Genomic DNA, 20,091 nt, shown 5'->3' on the forward strand with positions numbered 1-20,091 from the left:
GATGTTTAAGACATTTAGCCCTTCATTGCAGTGGCCAAGGATGCCACCAAAAGCCATTCTGTACATCTTGTTTATCCTACTCTGTTTGTCCTCCTCACCACACATCTTCTTTTTTTGCTGTAAAATGAATGTGATTAACCACAGCCAATCTGCTATATTTTGGTAAATTTACAAATACATTTTCATATCCACAAATTGCTGTTTCATTGTACATTTCAACACTTATCACCATAATTTGATGTGAAACGCCAATCAAAAATTAATTTATCCACTATTTTAGTCTTCATTTTGAAGATATATTAAACTTCATTTTTGAGGATCATTTGCATAAATTGTATATTTTATTGATGTCATCAAACTTTCAGTACTTTATTACATTACCATGGCTAGTAGTGATATTGTGTGCATCAACTGAGAGTCAATCAAGATTTCAGATATGGTTAGGTAATATAATATTATTGGATTTGCTTTCACTCTTCTAGATTAAAAAAATAGGTTTCATGGCAGTACGTTTATTGGATCAATCAATGTTACATGGTTTCTGTGTATATTATATAGTGGGTTCTGTCTTTAAAGAAGAAGTGTATTTTTAATATCTAGAGTATGTTTAAATTATAGCTTAATTGTTTTATTTCCAAAGTGGCTATTGTTTTGTTTTTTGTTTTTTTACATTTTTTACTGATTTGTGTTTAGCGTGGTAATAGTTCATGCAAAATACTAAAGGGCCTCTTATGCTCATTTGCAAGCCCTGTTTCCCTGCAAAAAAAGAAAGCATATTTATATACATATCTGCATTACACTAATAATTCCTCTTACAATTTTTGCAATCTAATGGTAGTGTTCTTCCAGCTAGCATTTTGTAACAAACATAAGGATGAAATGCTTCAATATTGATACACTGTGGACCTACATTCTCTAATCCAGCATTGTTAAAAAATGTTTATAACAAACATGTCTGCTTATAGTGGCATTTTTGCAAGGGAAACCAGACTTGGTTGTTGTCCTGATTATTGGGAATGCTGTTTATATACATGACAGCACTAGCCTCGACTCACGGGCTATGTCATACCCAATTAACCCCCCAAATAAAACACACACACCAATGTGGGATGAAAAGGCCACAGCCGATTTATTAACATCATTGCCACGCAACCTGTGAACATAAAAGAGGTGTGTTAACACGGCAATGACCAAAAACCAAATACAACTGAACACCCCTAAGCTTGCCAGGACCAACCGGGGGCCGAACTGTAAGCATCACTTTATGGGAGGGCATCCCGTGACACCCTGCCCCCACCCGAGGTCCCAGCCAACATGCCCAGCCAGGAACTTCCCACCGACACTTTAACACCAGTGGCAATAACCACATAACACCCCCCAGCTACCTGGCAAGCTACCGCCCCCGGCTGTGACAAAATGCCTAGAACAGAAACAGAGTAAATTACACCAATCAGGAACATAATAACATGAAACATCTCAAAATAAAGGGAGGGACAAAAACACAGGATAAGCTGGCACATCAAACAGCCCAGAACCGCCCTTTCCCCTAACCTTATATACCCCCTCACTCTCCCCACTGAACTTTACTTGACCCCCTGACCTAGCCCTGCTGCATCAGTACACAATACACACATATTTCATACATAATAGTGGTATTCCATGGGCAGACATGCAAGAGAAACATTCTTCAGTCTTCTGGCATTAAGTTACCTGTACGTAAGATGATGCTGTGGTAGGCAAAAGGTGAGTCCAGAAGGTGTTAGGAACCTTCCAATTTGGAATTGCTCCTTGAATGTTGTTTCTGAATCATAAGGCTCCCAATTTTGTCCTAACCGAATGATACAGTATCATGCTACAGTATTTGCTCGATTATAAATTGAGTTTTTTTCAGAGCAAATGCTCTGAAAAATATCCCTCGTCTTAAATTCAAAGTCATCTTATAATCAGACCTTAAAGAGAGGTGTAACTAGAAGACCCAGATCCACCGCAGCGCTGCAGGGGACCTGGATCCTCGTCTCTGGCAGTCGGTGGACATCTGCACGATTCGTGCAGACAACTTAAGCTGCTGTTGACACGAAGCGCCAGCGCAAGATGACCCCCACTGGAAGTACCGGCCAGCAGGAGCCGAGGTTGTCTACTTGCAGCGCGCAGACGTTCACCGGCTGCCAGAGAGGAGGATCCCCCACAGAGCTGCTGGAGACCTGTCTGGCAGCTGGTGAACGTCTGCGTGATGTGCACAGACAACCTCCGTTGATACCCGACACTTCCGCCGGAGGTTGTCTGTGCACATTGTGCAGATGTCCACCGGCTGCCCCTACTTGACACCAGGGAGTCTGGAGCACGGGGAGAAGTCTTGGGATGCATCGGTAAGTTGGGGGGGCATATAGGAAGGTATAAAGCATATCAAGGAGGCAGAGTGGCATATAGGGGGTTTAAGGCATATTAGAGTAGCAAGCCATGGGGCAGATGTGCATAACTGAAGGGGCAGATGTGCATAACTGAAGGGGGCAGGTTGGAAAATAAAAGGTAATAAAAACAAGAAATGCTTTTTTTTATTAAATATGAAAAAATAGTTTGTACTAATAAAATGTTTTATAAGGGTCCTCTTGTATTCAGGCTTTTTCTTTTTTCTAAATATTCAAATTTTGGGGGGTCATCTTATAATCAGGGACTTCTTATAATCAAGCAAATACAGTATATTCATTGCCTGAAAATGAAAAAAAAGAAAATATTTTCTGAATCCATTGTGCTTGTTTACATATTGTCATACCGACAGCAAGACACCTCTACAGCCTCCACATGTACAGGCCCATCTGAAGTTTGCCAATGAACATCTAAATGATTCAGAGGAGAACTGGGTGAAAGTGTTGCGGTCAGATGAGACCAAAATCGAGCTATTTGGCATCAACTCAACTCGCCGTGTTTGGAGGAGGAGGAGGAATGCTGCCCCCAAGAACACCATCCCCACCCTTAAACATGGAGGTGGACACATTATGCTTTGGGGTGTTTTTCTGCTAAGGGTACAGGACAACTTCACAGCATCAAAGGGAAGATGAAAGGGGTCATGTACCGTCAAATCTTGGGTAAGAACCTCCTTCCCTCAGCCAGGGCATTGAAAATGGGTTGTGGATGGGTATTCCAGCATGACAATGACCCAAAACACACGGCCAAGGCAACAAATGAGTGGCTCGAGGAGAAGCACACTGGCCAGTCTCCAGACCTTAATCCCATAGAAAATCTATGGAGGTTTGGCTACTCGAAACCTTAATGACTTGGAGAGGATCTGCAGAGAAGAGTGGGACAAAATCCCTCTTGAGATGTGTGCAAACCTGGCGACCAACTACAAGAAACCTCTATGATTGCCAACAAGGGTTTTGCCACCAAGTCATGTTTTGCAAAGGGGTCAAATACTTATTTTACTGAGTAAAATGCAAGTCAACTCATAACTTATTTGAAATGCGTTATTCTGGATTTTTTGGTTGTTATCCTGTCTATCACTGTTCAAATAAACCTACCATTAAAATTATAGACAGATCATGTCTTTTTCAGTGGTCAAACATACAAAATCAGCAGGGAATGAAATATTTTTTTCCTTCACTGTATGCCCTATGATTTGGGTAATGCCATTGCAACATTCAAACACTTTTTGAACAACATATTATGTGACCCGCTTGATACATTTTTAGTGATCTATCTCAATGATATTCTAATTTTTTTCTACTACTTTTTTCTACCATCACAAACTTGTCTGCCAAGTAGTAGAACGACTACGCACACACCGCTTGTATGCCAGATTAGAAAAGTGTCAATTTAAACGGAGTGAGACTTTCCAGGATTTGCACCCATCTTGGTTCATCATAAACCTGATCTTCCATTTATTGTAGAGGTAGATGCATCAAGCGTCGCAAAGTCAAGGTCCAAGAAACCCAGTCGCCTTCTACTCTTGTAAATGAACACCCCTAGGTGTAGGAGGCCGAAAATTTGTAGCTGTAGAAGAATGGAGACATCATTTGGAAGGGACTCAACATCCATTCCTGATACTCACTGATCAACGTAATTTTGAATATCTGCAAAAAAAGCCAAAAGACTGCAGCCATGTGAAGTACGAGGGGCTCTATACTTCACCTTTTTTTATTCATTTCACCTTACAGACCCGGGAGTCAGAACGGGCAGATGCTCCCTCCAGAAAATTTTCACCTGTGGCAGAGGACCAAGGACCCCACAACATTTTCTAGCTACACAAAAGGATCTTATCAGCCATCTACGAGAATACTACCTCGATCCAGCACACCCCTCTTGAAGAACATGCCAGAATTTCTTGAACCAATGCCCAGGAAGAGAGACTGTATTGGTGGCTCAGGCTCGAGCCACGCCAGGCTGTGCAAAAATCCTGAGCTACAAGTTTTGTGTTTGGTGAAAAAAATCAATTGGTGGCCAAACAGCTGCATGAAAATTGTCCAAATGCACATGAGAACTCTGAATTGTCTGCTTTACAGAAATATATACTTTTATGAGGTCATTTTAAATTAGGGGCATGCTAAACAGGCCCAAATGAGACATAGGGCCACTAAAGCAAAATGTGAAAGCTTCATGTTTGGAATCAGTAACATGCACGCTTCAACTTGTACCCTGTAATGTCCAGAAAACCAAACAAACCTATGCATGTGAGGTATTTCTGTAATCGGGAAATGCAACTGAATCTCTTTGCTATACAAAAAAAAACTCTTAAGCAACACAGGGGTGTTGATGAAAAAAAAGGCTCAGAAAATTACTTCTATGGCCAACTTTGGCAGTGATCGGTGGTCAAACAGCTGCATGAAAATTGTCCAAATGCTCCCGCTGAGATACTCTGGGTTGTCTGCTTTACAGCAATGTATACCTCTTTGCAGAAATTGATTGTTTTAGCTAAAGCCCCCATTTAATAGAAAGTACGTGACTAGGAGTATATGTGTTTCTCATCTAATTTCCATGTCATTGATTCGCTGCCCAGCAGACTCAAAGGAGCACAATACTTTGCCTGGGGAAGCAAATCTAGCTGATGTAACATGAAAAGATTTTGTAGCATGCTGGTATGAAATTTGCAGCAAGGATTTTCTGTCTTAAGGTGAAGGTTGTTTCTGTTCCTAGGGAATGTGAAATATTCTTTTAACGATCATAGATGTGCCTAGGCAGAGAAGTGGTTTGTAGTCTTATAATCTATTCACTGTGCTAGTCATTAAAGGGTTTACATTTTACCAACATTTTTAAGACTCTTTATTTATCATGTTGTGATTCTCTTATGCAGCATTTTGCTTTAGGGTCAATTTAAGGGGTCACAACCTTTTGTTACTAGTATCAGATTAAAAATACATTTTTAAAAACACAGCTGTTTTTTTAATTGCTCTAATTTTTCCATAATATAATGTTTTCAAATAGCTGTATAATAGACATTTGTATTTATACTAGCTGTTATCTCAGCCCACTTTACCAAATGACCTGAGTCTTTGGAGCAACAGAGTTTGTTAAAACAGAATCTTAACCAGTTATAACATGAATATTTTTTTTTCAAGAGACATCCTCTTTGACTTCATAACAATCTTAAGTAACCCCTGCAGTTTTTCTTAACATAAACAATGTTCCTGGTGCCCCAAAAAATATTTTTAACCCCTTAAGGACCGAGCTCATTTTTTCTTTTTGTACCCTGTGGGACCGAGGCTGTTTTAATACTTTTGCAGTGCTTGTGTTCAGCTGTAATTTTCTCCTCACCCATTTAGTGTACCCACATAAGTTATATATTGTTTTTTTCAGGACAAGGTGGGCTTTCAGATACCATTATTTTGATCATATCATCTTATTTACTATAAAAAAAAATAAAAAAAAAACATGGTGAAAAATTGAAAAAACACATTTTATGACTTTTATTTGAAAAATCTTTTACTCACCTAAAAAAGCAAGTAAAAAACTACTACTTGTCCTGAGTTTAGAAATACCCAATGTTTTTATGTTTTTTTTGCTGTTTTTTGTAAGTTATTGGGCAATAAGTACAAGCAGCGTTTTATGATTTCCAAACCTTTTTTAACAAATCTGGTCAGTCTGCCTCCATCTCCTCTTTGGAAGATCTTTGAAGCCGGTTAACTCAATTTAACCCATTCAAACCATATATTTTTGAAAACTAGACACCCCAGGGTATTTCAAATGCTGTTATTTTAACCCTTTCCATGCAATAGTTATACAACCACACTTTGTCAAACTTTGTAATAGTATTTTTTTTTATTTTATTTTTCACACAAATTGTACTTTAGTTATAGATATACCGGTTCTGGTATATGTCACTGTCAAACAACACCCCAATATGTGTTCAGGAATATCTCCTGAGTACAGCGATACTCCACATGCATGGGCTTGTCAGATTGTTTGGCTGGTAAAAGGCTACTTTTGGGGCATGCGTAATTCAGGTGGTCATTTGGTCATTCTGCCTCCATCTCCTCTTTGAAATATCTTTGAAGCCGGTTAACTCAATTTAACCCATTTAACCCCTTAATGACAATTGCCGGTCCTGGCACGGCACGGAAAAGCATGTGCTTTACGACAATTGACGTGCCAGGACCGGCACGTCTTTAAACGGGTGCAGAAAGCGATCTACTATCGCTTTCTGCACCCAAAAAGCGTTGCTGAATGCCTCGACCTCGAGGCATTCAGCAACGCCGCGATCGGCACGAAGGGGCCATCTCTGGCCCCTCCACGGGGCGTCAACATCCGCCATACTTTGTATGGCGGCGGACGCCCGTTTTAAAAGCGTTTAGGAGGCGATCGACGATCGCCTCCTAAACTTAAATGGTGTCGCTGGAATGCCTCGATCAGGAGGCATCCAGCGACACCAAACACTAACCTTTTGATGGGCTGTGACCGCTCCGGAGAGCGGTCACAGCCGCAGCTACCGGCAATCTTCGCCATCAAGGAAGATGGCCGCCGTCCTGTAACAGGAACCAACAAATTTTAAAATTTAGCTAGATGGTCCAGACCATCTAGAGAACTTTGGCTCCACTTGCAGGTTGAATACAGGTACTGCATTCACCATGCAAGTCAATGGAGCCCAGCTTTCTAATCACAGTGTGATTAGTAAAAAATAAATTAAAAAATAAAATAAAATTAATAATAATTAGAAAAAAATAGTAAAAAAACAGTAAAATGTAAAAATCATTTCCCACTGATGTCACTATCAGGGGAACCTCCAAGTTGAAAAAAAATGTTAAAATTTTTTTAAAAAAAAATAATAAAAAAAAATATATATATATAAAAAATATATTTTTGTGAGCAAGTCCTAAAGTTAGCATATTAGCTTAAAACAATTCTCGCATGGAAAGAGTTAAAATACTGGCATATTAAATGCCCGTGGGGTGTCTACTTTTAAAAAATGTATGATTTGATGGGGTAAATTGAATGGGCCAGGTTCAACAACGTCCCAATTAACACGGGGGGAAGGATGGCCACACATCTAATTTCCAATTAGAAAAATGCACACGTACCAAATGTGGCCTTTTAGTTCCCCCAAAAAATGACACACCCATGCATGTGGGGTATCACTGCACTCAGGAGATGTTGCTGAACACATTATGGGGTGTCGTGTGACAGCGGCATATACCAGGAGCTGTAAATTCATACATAAAGTAGGTGTGTGGGGGAAAAATACACACACAAAAATATTACTGCAAACTTTGAAAAAATGCTGGTGGTAAAATGTGTGCATGCAAAGAGTTAAAATACCAGCATTTAAAATACCCTGTGGTGTCTAGTTTTGAAAAATATATGGTTTTGTTGGGCACACTGAAATGGCCTGGCTCAAAGATGTACCAAATAGGGCATGGGCAGTGGATCCAAATGCCAAAGTTCAACATTGAAAAAAGCGCATGCCCCAAATGTGGCCCTTTTGCCCCAAAACAGCCAGGCAAAATCATTCATGTGGGGTATCACTCCGCTCAGGAGATGTTGCTGAACACATATTGGGGTGTTTTGTGATAGTGACATAAACGAGAACATTTTAATTCATACCTGAATTAAAATGTGTGTGGAAAACCAAATGCAAACAAATGACTACCACAAAGTTTGACAAAGACTGGTGGTAGATATGGTGCATGGAAAGAGTTAAAATACTAGCATTTGAAATACCCTGGGGTGTCTAGTTTTCAAAAATATATGGGTTTATTGGGCACACTGAAATGGCCCGGCTCAAAGATGTACCAAATAGGGCATGGGCAGTGGATCCCCAAATGCCAAAGTTCAACATTGAAAAAAGCGCATGCCCCAAATGTGGCCCTTTTGCCCCCAAACAGCCAGGCAAAATCATTCATGTGAGGTATCGCTGTACTCAGGAGATGTTGCTGAACACATATTGGGGTGTTTTGTGATAGTGACATATACGAGAACATTTTAATTCATACCTGAATTAAAATGTGTGTGGAAAACCAAATGCAAAAAAATGACTACCATAAAGTTTGACAAAGACTGGTGGTAGATATGGTGCATGGAAAGAGTTAAAATACTAGCATTTGAAATACCCTGGGCTGTCTAGTTTTCAAAAATATATGACTTGATGGGGTAAATTGCATTGGCCGGGTTCAAAGATACCCGAAATGGCACAAGGGGGGAAGAATTACCTGATTTGGAAAAAATGGTTTTGAAATAGCAAAACGCTACCTGTACTTATTGCCCCATAATGGGTAGAAAAAAGCAAAAAAACATAAAAACATTGGGTATTTCTAAACTCAGGACAAATAGTAGAATCTATTTAGCAGGTTTTTTCATTACCTTTTATAGATGAGTAAAAGATTTTTCAACTAAAAGTTAGAAACAGTAATTTTTTTCTAAATTTTTCACCATATTTTATAATTTTTTTAATAGTAAATAATATGATACAATCAAAACAATGTCATCTAAAGAAAGCCCTTCTTGTCCTGAAAAAAACAATATCTAATGTGTGTGGGTTCAGTAAACGGGAAAGAAGAAAATTACAGCTAAACACGAGCAGCGCAGAAATGTTAAAAAGGCCATTGTCACAAAGGGTACAAAAAGTAAAATCAGCCTTTGTCTCGAAGGGGTTAAACCATATATTTTTGAAAACTAGACACCCCCAGGGTATTCCAAATGCTGTTATTTTAACCATTTCCATGCACCAATTATACAACTACACTTTGTCAAACTTTGTAATAGTAATTTTTTAAATTGTTTTCCACACAAATTGTATTTTAGTTATAGATATACAGGTCCTGGTATATGTCACTGTCAAACAACCCCCCAATATGTGTTCAGGAACATCTCCTGAGTACAGCGATACCCCACATGCATGGGTTTGTTAGATTCCTTGGCTGGTAAAAGGCTACTTTTGAGGCAACACAGACTTTTAGCATCTGGTCATTCTGCCTCCATCTCCTCTTTGGAATATCTTTGAAGCCGGTTAACTCAATTTAACCCCATCAAACCATATATTTTTGAAAACTAGACACCCCAGGGTATTTCAAATGCTGTTATTTTAACCCTTTCCATGCACCCATTATACAACCACACTTTGTCAAACTTTGTAATAGTAATTTTTTTTATAATTTTTTTTCACACAAATTGTATTTTAGTTATAGCTATACAGCTGCTGGTATATGTCACTGTGAAACAACCCCCCAATATGTGTCCTGAGTGCAGTGATACCCCACATTCATGGGTTTGTTGTGTTGTTTGAGATTTAAAATGCCACATTTGGGAAGTGCGCTTTTTTCTCCATTTTGGTCAGTCTGTACCTATGCCCTATCTTTGAGCTCGGCCACTCCAATTTACACCATCAGCCATTTTTTTTTTTATAATAGACACCCCTTGGGTATTTGAAGTGCTTTTATTTTAACTCTTTGTTGAGATTTTTGAGAAATTTTAGCACTTGCTCAAAATAATAAACTTTATTTTTTTATTTTATTATTTTTTTTAATACTTTTTTTATATTTTTTTTTGCACATTTTGCTGGTACTGGATGGTTCCTCTAGTGACATCACTGCATAATTATTTTTAAATGTTAGCACATTTTTTTTAAAATTTGTTTTCCATTTTTTTTATTTATTATTTTTTGAATATTTTACTAATCACATTGTGATTAGAAAGCTGGGCTCCATTGACTTGCATGGTTGAATGCAGTACCTGTATTCAACCTGCAAGTGGAGCCAGAGTTCTCTAGAGGGTCTGGAGACCGTCTAGCGAACTTTTAAAACTTGATTGTTTTTTTTACAGGGCGGCCGCCATCTTGCTGATGGCGAAGATCAGCGGCAGCGGCGGCTGTGACCGCTCTCTGGAGCGGTCACAGTCCATCCAGAGGTAAGTGTTTGGTGTCGCTGGATGCCTCCTGATTGAGGCCTTCCAGCGACACCATTTAAGTTTAGGAAGTGATCGTTGATCGCCTCCTAAACACTTTTAAAACGGGCGTCCGCCGCCATACAATGTATGGCGGCTGTTGACGCCCCGGGGAGGGGCCAGACATGGCCCTCAATGTCGATCTCGGCATTACTGAATGCCTCGACATCGAGGCATTACAGCAACGCCGTTTAAGCGAAGAAAGTGATCGTTGATCGCTTTCTAAGCTTACTTAATTTTTTGACGGTTCAGGACCGTCAAAGGTCGTTAAGTGACCGTTTTTCCGTGACGGTCCTGAACCGGCAAAGGTCGTTAAGGGGTTAATATAAAACAACAAGTGTAAACAGACCTACAATGTTCACTAATTTCCATATTTGGTGGTGCATGTAAGTACCGCTATAAATACCACAAGTGCATGATTAGTAAAGTCACCTAGTAAAGACATCTTTAAATTACTTAACTTTGAGAAACACATTGTAGCTAAAATCTCTAAACATCACTTTTAAATACCTATTAATGGATCTGACATTTACTTAATTTCTTGGTGCTATATTTCTTGGTAACATTTGCATACTGAAACATGTGGCCAGTGTGTGTTAGTGTATGTTGTGTGTGTGTGTGTGTATGTGTGTATGTATGTTAGTGTATTATAGATATGTTTGTTTTGGATTCCATAACATGTTAGCATGTGTGAGCATATGGTTTTTATGTATGAGTATATCCTTATAGTGTATGAATACTTGTTGCTGTATCTTGTTAGGGTGTGTTGTTAGCACATTAACTTTAACATATATTATTAGCATGAGTGTCTATTAGTATTTGGTGTTAGCATATGTATATGTATGTTTTAGTGTATGGTGCTAAAGTGAGTGAATGTTAGATGGAACTCTGTATGGTAGGGGAGCAAGGACACCAGCCTTTGAGGGGGCATACACAAATATTGGCACCCTTGGTAAATATGAGTAAAAAAGAAGACTGAAATTGTCTTTATTGTTTAACCTATTGATCTTTTCTTTAAAAAATACACAAAAATACTCTGCTCTCATGCATGTCAATCAATTGAAAACACAGCACAGATTATACTGTATTTGCTCGATTAGAGTTCTGACTATGAGACTAAGATCCAGATCCCCCGCAGCGCTGCAGGGGACCTGGATCCTCCTGTCTTATCCCCCCCCATTTGACCACCCCAACTTACCGGTGCTTCCGACTCCCTGCTGTGTAGCCGGGGCAGTCGGGGAAAGTCTGCGCGATGGACGCAGACAACCCCCGCTGCTAACCACACCTCCTTCCGGCTGCAGCGGAAGTTGCCTACGCGTTGCCTGGGGGCAGATGTGCATAACTGGAGGGCAAGTTGGAAAATAAAAGGAAATAAAAACAAAAAAAATATTTTTCTCAATCATAGCTTTTATTAAAAAAATAGTTTACATAGTTTACATGAATTAACATTTACTAGTAAAACTTTTTTCCTATAGGGTCATCTGATATTCAGGCATTTTCTTTTTTTCCCTAAATTAATATTCAGATTTTGGGGGATCGTTTTATAATCGAGCAAATACGGTATAACAAAATGTAACAACTTTGCGCTACCTCCCTTTGCCAAGATAACAGCTTTGAGTCTTCTCCTATAATGTCTGATGAGGTCTAAGAATAAATGGCAAGGGATCTGAGACGATTTCTCTATACAGAATCTCTCCAGATCCTTCAAATTTCAAGGTGGACGCTAGTGGACTCTTCTCTTCAGTAACCCCACTATTGAGTTCATTTCAGTGCAGTGGGATTACCATGGTGGGACATTGATTTTATGGTCAGTAAACCATTTTTGTGTTGATTTAGATATATGTTTTGGAACATTGTTCTGCTGAAAGACACAACCATGGCCCATGATGCCATGTATCCTAACAAAATACCCAGGTCCAGAAAAACAGCCCTAAAACATTAAAGAGTCACCATCATTTTTAACAGTTTGCATGAGGTACTTTTTCATATGGCTATCTCTCTGTGTGCGCCAAACCCACCTCTGGTGTTTATTGCCAGAAAGCTCTATTTTGGTTTCATCTGAGCAGTTGAGTTTGTCTTTGGATGCCAGTAGAGGTTTTTTCTTGAAATCAGAAATGTTTTGGAGACTTTCTGACCTCAAGATGCAACTCATTTATGCAGCTTAAGCTGTGGCCCTTGGAGATTTTTGGCCACTCAAATCACCCTCTTCACAGTGAGATGATATAGGCACACATCTTCTTCCAGGCTGATTAATTTCTAGTTGACTGGAACTTCTTAATTATTGCCCTGATGATGGAAATGGGCATTTTCAATGGTTTTGCTATTTTTGCTATGAGCCGCTTCCCCTTTTGCGAAGCTCAACAACCTTTTGCCGCACATCACAGCTGTATTTCTTGGTCTTACCCATTGTGATGAATGGCTAAGGGAATTGGGCCTATGTGCTACCTAATATTTATACCCTTGTGAAACAGGAAATCAGGGTACAACTATTAGTGGAGGGCAGAGTATTTCCAGCTGCTCAGGAAATTGCAACTGCCTTCTTGCCCCCCCATCCTTTACCCCTGCAGGCTGCCTATGATACAATCACTCTGATATAAGAAAGTGAGTTAGGTGGACATAGCCTACATTTTTAGAGTAGACCTACTCTACTAATCTACTTTATATTATATTATATTTATACCTTCCAATTCTGAAGCATAGTGACAACTGGATGTCCTAATTAGTGCTCATATTGAGTAATATGGTTCATTATGCATTAAGAATATGTCAACTGAAATACATGTAGGTATTGCAAACACCTTGCACTATACATAGAATAAAAATACTTTGATTTCTGGTGTGATATTTAAAGAAAGCAGTCTTACAGAGGTGAAGGTGTCTATAACAAGGGTTCTTTTATACGTACAGCCTGAGAAAGTGTTTACATGGAGGTTTGTAATTAATAGTTAATGTTGCAGACAAACATTTGTAGAATTTGTGGCAATACTATCTGCACCCCATCCTCTCTGCCTTCACTACAGCAGCTGAGAGGACTCCAGGGAGACAGGGCTGTTGCTGCTTCTCCCCAGTGGCGGGTATGTTCCGCAGAAGAGGCAGAGGTTCACCTGGTGACTGCGGCTCTTGCATGACCAATTTGTTCATGGTATTGATTTGGGACTGGCATAGGTGAACTGCATGTACTGACTAATTTCAAAGTCAACCCATCTGGGGTCTCCTGCTGTGTTAGGCTCCCTCTGAAATGGGAGAAATGTCAAGGTAACTCCCGAAGACTGAAGACCTGTGGGTGTAGGTTTGAGTTTGGGAGGGGGCCATGGCAGATTCACGGTGAAGTGCCTTTCTCAGCTTCCCAGTCCCCTCTTATGTTTAAGCCACCCTGTGCATATTAGGGGCACGGGATGACTGGGAAACCCAGTTTGGCCCTGCAATCATTTAACATTAAATGACATTAAATTAACAGTCCAATACCGTTCAAGAAAAAATGCTGACGCAGACAGCCCCAAGGACCTGGACAGCCCCAAGGTTTCACATGTCTGCTGAACTATGGAACAAGGAGGGAATCACTTTGACTATACCATCTGCACCCCACCAAAACATCTTGTTCTTCTTCCCCTGCCTGATAAACTGTCAGCCAGACTGAGCTCCCTATTTTCCTTCGACGTTTTATACGTTTGCCCCTTTATGTTCGTCTATCCCACAGTTTTTCAACTCATACCCCTAATGCTGGCTGCGTCAGGAATTGTGGGACACCACAACTTACAACTGACCGCATGACAGCAACATTCCCCTGGAACTCTCTGGCAGACTGTAAATCTTCCGCTGTCTGCTAAAACTTCAAGCAGGTGTCGCGCCCCTGTAAGGCTTCAGATCAATATATTGTTTCAGGACGAGGGAGGCATCCAGGGAGGTTTGAGGTTACCCCACTAGGGGGGCCCGAGGGAAACCTGTTTTCTGTATACAAGCACATCTCACAGCAGAGGAAATGATGCCAGTCAGATGGCCGGAATTTTTACCATGGATGGGACAGGAGGAGTGGAGAATATTGTATTTCAACTAGTTCTCTGTGTATAAATTATCATGGAAAGCTCCATGTCCTGGGCTCCTACAGGGGCCTGGGTGCCAGCCTCCTCCCTACAGACTATGGTACATGGAAGGGGTTCTGGTTTTTTGGAGGTGGGTACAGGGGGTCCATTGGGACTACTTCCTCCTGTTACAGAGTGCCACGTTTCCCCAATTACCAGAGGCTCTAAAAACTGGGGAGCTTGGATGCAGATTTGGGGCACCTGCATTTTTGGGGGTGGTTTATGTGTGGTGTTTTATTCTCCATCAGGTCAGGACTTACAGGACAGAGATCTCCATGGCCAGTATTTGCACCAAGATCTGATATTCAGCAGGTTTCAACCAGAAATCAGGGAACCGCCTGTGTTTACTATCTTCCCTAAAGACTACAATAGAGACCCTCTATTGAGACTGGGCTGAGGTGGGCTGTGTGCAAATACTAAGCTGTGTGCCGCGGGACTGCGTGGGAAATCTGCAGTTCAGGTAAGAGGATGGGCTTGATTGACCACATATGTGGCGGGAGCAGGCAGGATTGACCACATATGTGGCGGGAGCAGGCGGGATTGACCACATATGTGGTGGGAGCAGGCGGGAGTGGTCACAAAATCAGCGGGAGCAGGATTAAAAAAACAGTCCCACGCAGGGCTCTAGTGCCTAGTGAATTCACAGCTAGGAAGACCTACACAGGGGAGCTACTCATCCTTAGTACGGGTCTCCATCACAGAATTATTTTGGTTAGATTTCAGAAATGTATGGGTTCTGACAAGCAGATGAAACCACTATGTATACATTAACTACTGATATACACCTAAACTTGTTATGTTCCTTAGTAATATTTATAATAAAAATAATTAGAGCCCACCCTGTATACGTATACAGTGTGAAGAAATACTATTATGTGTATACATATATATGTATATAGAGAAAGAAATATTTATTTAAACACAGAACTTAGGTACATTTTGAACATGATTAATTATAATTTCCCTAACTATAGTTATTCTTAAACATTTCTCCAGCTAAACATGCTAACAGGCTTACTGCAATACCAAGGGCAATTTTGATATTAAGGAGCCCAGAGCCTTGGCTTTGCCAGCACGGATTTCTGTTACTTCAGCTAAGCACTGAACACCAGATAATTCTACTCAAACAATGCCATTCACAAGACTAATCGTGCCCACATCATAGAATGGAAGTAACATTTGCATAAGGGAAAATAAAGAAAGATGTGGATAGGTGTATGAATATATAGATTGATAGAAATATAGAGAGAGGAAGATAACAAAATGCTATTTTTTATCCAATGCAAGACAATTTAATACACAATTATTTTTATTATTATTATACTGTTTATAGGTTTTTAAAGCTTTTTCCTTCTGTTATAAATCATCATTCTATTTTTTTTTAAAAAGTGAAATCTGAAGGAAAAGAAATGAAAAACAGTATCATCTTAGCAAGTCTAGGATATAGATGACACTAATGAGAAAAATGTGACATTCAGGTGCCAGAGGCTGGGTTGGCTATAGCACCAATATTAATAATACATCACTGTCTACTGACGTACGGTATGGAGTGATTTTAATGTGCAACCTGGTCCCTGAATACCATGAAAATATGAAAACCACTAGCAAGAACCTTTGATGGATTACGGACACAAAGAAGTATGTCCAGTAATCAAAACTTCCAGGATTGTCTCGTTAACTGGGATGGGTGGCAACCCAGCCCCCACTGCACTTCCACCTCTGTTTGATGGCTATTGGACCAGTTAAAAACTGCTGTAGAGCCAATCAAAAGTGGGCTGATGATGATCAGATCACTCCTGGCCAATAGGAGTGATTTGATCATTATGGCAGACCCTGCATGACCCTGCCCTAGAAAGAGAGAAGGGTAATCTAAGGTAATAATGAAAAAATACACAAATGATTAATAAAAAGACATATTTATTACCTGATTACTTGTCAGTGACATTTTAAGTCACTGATTATTGATCAGTCTCCCTGATCAATGTCAGTGGCCTAAACTTGTCATAAGTGACCTTATAGCTATACATATAAAAATATATTAAAAAAGTTTAAAAATTGAAATGTGCATGTTCCAGTTTTGACTCCACAATGTCTGAGAAACATGTGCATGTGGGGTATTGCTGTACTCAGGGGGTATCACTGAAGACAAATCAAGACCTATTTTGTTTCTTCACATATCCACATATCCATATGTTTGAAAACTGTAATGCGCATGTTCCAATTGTGAACCCACAGTGCCAAAGAGACATACCCTACCAATGCATATTGGGTATTTCTGAATACAAATCACAAGTTGTTTTAGTAATTTCACGTAGCTAGGGGAAAAAAACTACTGAAATACTGTGTTTTGGTAGAATGGGTTTGTTAAAATGAAAAAGTGAAATTTTACTGCAATTTTAGGACCGACTGGCACTAAAATGGTTAAAACAAAAGTGTTAAAATGCCCCTAGTAAAATGCTTTAAGATGTCAGCTTTCAAAAAAATATACTTTTGTTTACCAGTTTTTCTTTTTCTGGCCGCTATTGGGGCACCAGTCCCAGCATACTACATTTTAAAAAAAATCTTGTTTAGAAACAGCGATGCGCGTCATTCATATTTAACCCTGTAAGTGTCAGAATAAATGAAAATACCAGGCATATCGGGTGTTTCCAAAAACAGGACAAATACCTAAATACACTTTTGGAGTTTTTTTCCATTTGCAGTTTTTTATAGGTGAAAATAGTTCCTTTTTTCCCAATTTTCCCCACATTTTTAGATATTTTTCATACTAAAAGATGGTTTATATATATATATACCGTATTTCCCCATGTTTTTTAAAAAAATGTGGGGTCTAAAAACTAGGTGCGTCTTATACAGTGGTTGTAGATTGCAGTTACTACTTCCCAGTCCCTCCCTGCAGTCACACTGATTATTGGCCCCGCCCCTTTCCTTATAGTGGCCATTTGGCTAATAAACTCATCTAACAGTACGTAAAAAAATGTATATTTGGGCTGCTGAAAGTTAGGCAAGTAGGGGGTTACTTGAGGGGCAGTTATTGTTAATGGGGTGTTTAGGGTTAATTTAGGGGCAGTTATGGTTAATGGGGTCTTCAGGGTTAATTTAGGGGCAGTTATGATTAATGGGGTCTTTAGGGTTAATTTAGGGGCAGTTATGGTTGATGGGGTCTTTAGGGTTAATTTAGGGGATTTAATGGATGGGAGTGATGAGGATGAGTATACATTTTATGATAAATACAACTTGAGTACAATAACTATGTAATACTTTTTTTCAAGTTTTGGACCCCAAAATTAAGGTGTTATACATGGGAGCGTCTTATTCATTGGGAAATACGGTAATTATTATTTCAAATGAAGGCCCTACTGGTGCTGAAAAAAACTATATATAATGTGTGGGGTACACTAAATGAGTTAGTGGGCAATCAGAGTTGAATAAAGTCATAGCACAAGCACAAAAAACTGCTCTGGTCATTTAGTGCAAACATACAATACAGTGGCAAGAACAAGAAAAAAAAAATACCCCTTTAGAATTAGCTGTTTTTCTCCATTAATTGATCATAAAATGTGATCTGATCTACATCTAGGTTTGTATAGACAAACACAATGTGCTTAAGCTACCGTATTTCCCCATGTATAGGAATTTTGGCTCTCGAAAATTACACTTCTATCATGCCCAGGTTCCAGGATGAGTGTGATGTTAGCTGTGCTGGAATTTGGGTATGTCTGGGCATGATAGGAGTGTTATTGCTGTTAGCAACATGTATATCATGTATATTTAATATATATATATATATATATATATATATATATATAAAACATCATGTATATTTAATATAACAATCACTCTCCTATCATGCACAAGCAGCCAACACATGCACATCACTTTCAGGCTCCCTGTGCCCTCCCCCCCTACTTACACATCCATGCTATCGCACACACACATATTCATTAATTCCCTTATTCAGGCAGACTCATACACCCTCCCCCACCCTTACCTGAACTGCAGTTCTTCTGGTGCCGCTCACAGACTTTGTTTCCCTCTGCGTTGCTCGAACTCTGGGTGAACTTCTCTTGTCCTGCCCAGGGGACCAGGAACAGAGCGGAGTCATGTGATTTGATGTACGTTCACGTGACTCCACGGGTTCCTGTGTCTCCACTGGATTCCTGTGTCTCCTTGACAGAACAAGAGACGCTGCTGAGCAACACAGAGGTAAACAAAATGTCTTATACATGGGGAAATACGGTAATTGCACACAATGATAATCGTTCATGTCTTTATTGAACACACCCATTAAACATTCAAGTGAACCCTTGTATTTAATAACTGCTTGAACCTCCCTTGGCAGCAATAACCTCAAACAAGTGCTTAGAATTTAGCATTTAACTGTTGCTCTATGGTTCTTTTTTACCCCATTGAGTATTCTGTGTTGTGCCCTTAGAGCTATCTGGGCTGGATGAAAGAAGAGCACGCCAACATTTTTTTTTCCGAATAATTACTAGACTTGGGGGCCGGCCAACTCTTCTTGTTTGTCTTCGTGGGGAAAAAATCTTCGTATTCCACAAATATTTGCCCGTTCCTTTGTTCAGTTCGGGCAAATATTCGTCTACATTCTTCGTGTTCGTTTTTTTCTTCTTCTTTTTTTAGAAGGGGTTAATACGGGGGTTAACACGGTATGCAGCAGCTTTGGCGCCAGACCTTTAAAGGTCTGTACAAACAACTATTGGTCGCAGCTGCTCTTCATTGGTTGATGTAAGACGAGCCTCCTGCCCCCGACCAATAGAGTCGCTCAAACGGACCTTTAAAGTACTCCTGGTGCCGAAACTCGGCCTGGAGAGACCATTTTTCTCCCTGCTCCAGCAGTTAATGGTCCGTACAAGCGACCAATAGAGTCGCTCGTACGGACCTTTAACTCCTGATGGTGAAGGAATACAGAGGTAAAGGTCCGTGCAAGCGACTCCTGGCAGAGGAGCTCCCTGCCGGCGACCAATAGAGTAGCTCGTACAGACCTTTAACTCCTGATGGCGAAACTCCGCCTGGGGAGACCATTGGGATACTTTCCAACAACCCAAATTTGACAGGACTGAGGGGAAAAACGGGACTGTCACGAGAAATTAGGGACTGTTGGCAAGTATGCGTATGGAAGAATGTGGGACAAAAACTCAAAATAAGCTTAGACTTATTGGGTTAATGTAAAGTTAAGGATAGTAGTAGTGCACCGGTTTGGTTAAAGATCTATATTATTATCTCATTTTAAATTTAGTGAGTGTTATTAAAAATAAGGGGTTTAATTTCTTATATTTATTTGTATTATATTATTAAAGTTATTTTATTACATTAATTTTTTTACAAACATTTGCATACTTACCGAAGTTGACGGGACAGAATCCAAATAATGGGACATTCAGAAAAAAATCCCCAAAAATCCGGGAAATTCGAGACTGTTGAAAGGTATTTGAGTGTAGAAGGCAGGGGTGGGCTGGGCCGGGGGGCAGGGGGCAATTGCCCCCCAGGCTGCCCGAAATTTAATCTAAACGGCCGCTGGGTGCTGATGCCCCTGGCCGGCGCTACTTTAATACTTTGTTTTAAAATTTAATATGGCAAGCCGGATCTGTCCCCAATCAGTCCCCCATGTCATTGCTGTCCCCATTCAGCT

The 20,091-nt window shown here is 40.0% G+C and overlaps 1 protein-coding gene and 1 long non-coding RNA gene across 2 annotated transcripts in view; one reads left to right on the plus strand and one right to left on the minus strand.

Moving 5' to 3' along the window:
- The window catches only part of KISS1R (KISS1 receptor), a 71,906-nt gene that overhangs the window by 37,343 nt on the left and 14,472 nt on the right, over window positions 1–20,091 (plus strand). The gene's annotated exons all lie outside the window — the stretch shown is intronic.
- Window positions 1,106–18,496, minus strand: LOC128492140 (uncharacterized). The gene is made up of 2 exons (XR_008354067.1): window positions 18,433–18,496; window positions 1,106–1,153 (listed from the first exon to the last, which is right to left on the minus strand). It is a non-coding gene; the product is annotated as an uncharacterized LOC128492140 (long non-coding RNA).

Source organism: Spea bombifrons, chromosome 1 (genome assembly GCF_027358695.1).
Source record: "Spea bombifrons isolate aSpeBom1 chromosome 1, aSpeBom1.2.pri, whole genome shotgun sequence".
In the NCBI taxonomy this organism is placed as follows: domain Eukaryota; kingdom Metazoa; phylum Chordata; class Amphibia; order Anura; family Pelobatidae; genus Spea; species Spea bombifrons.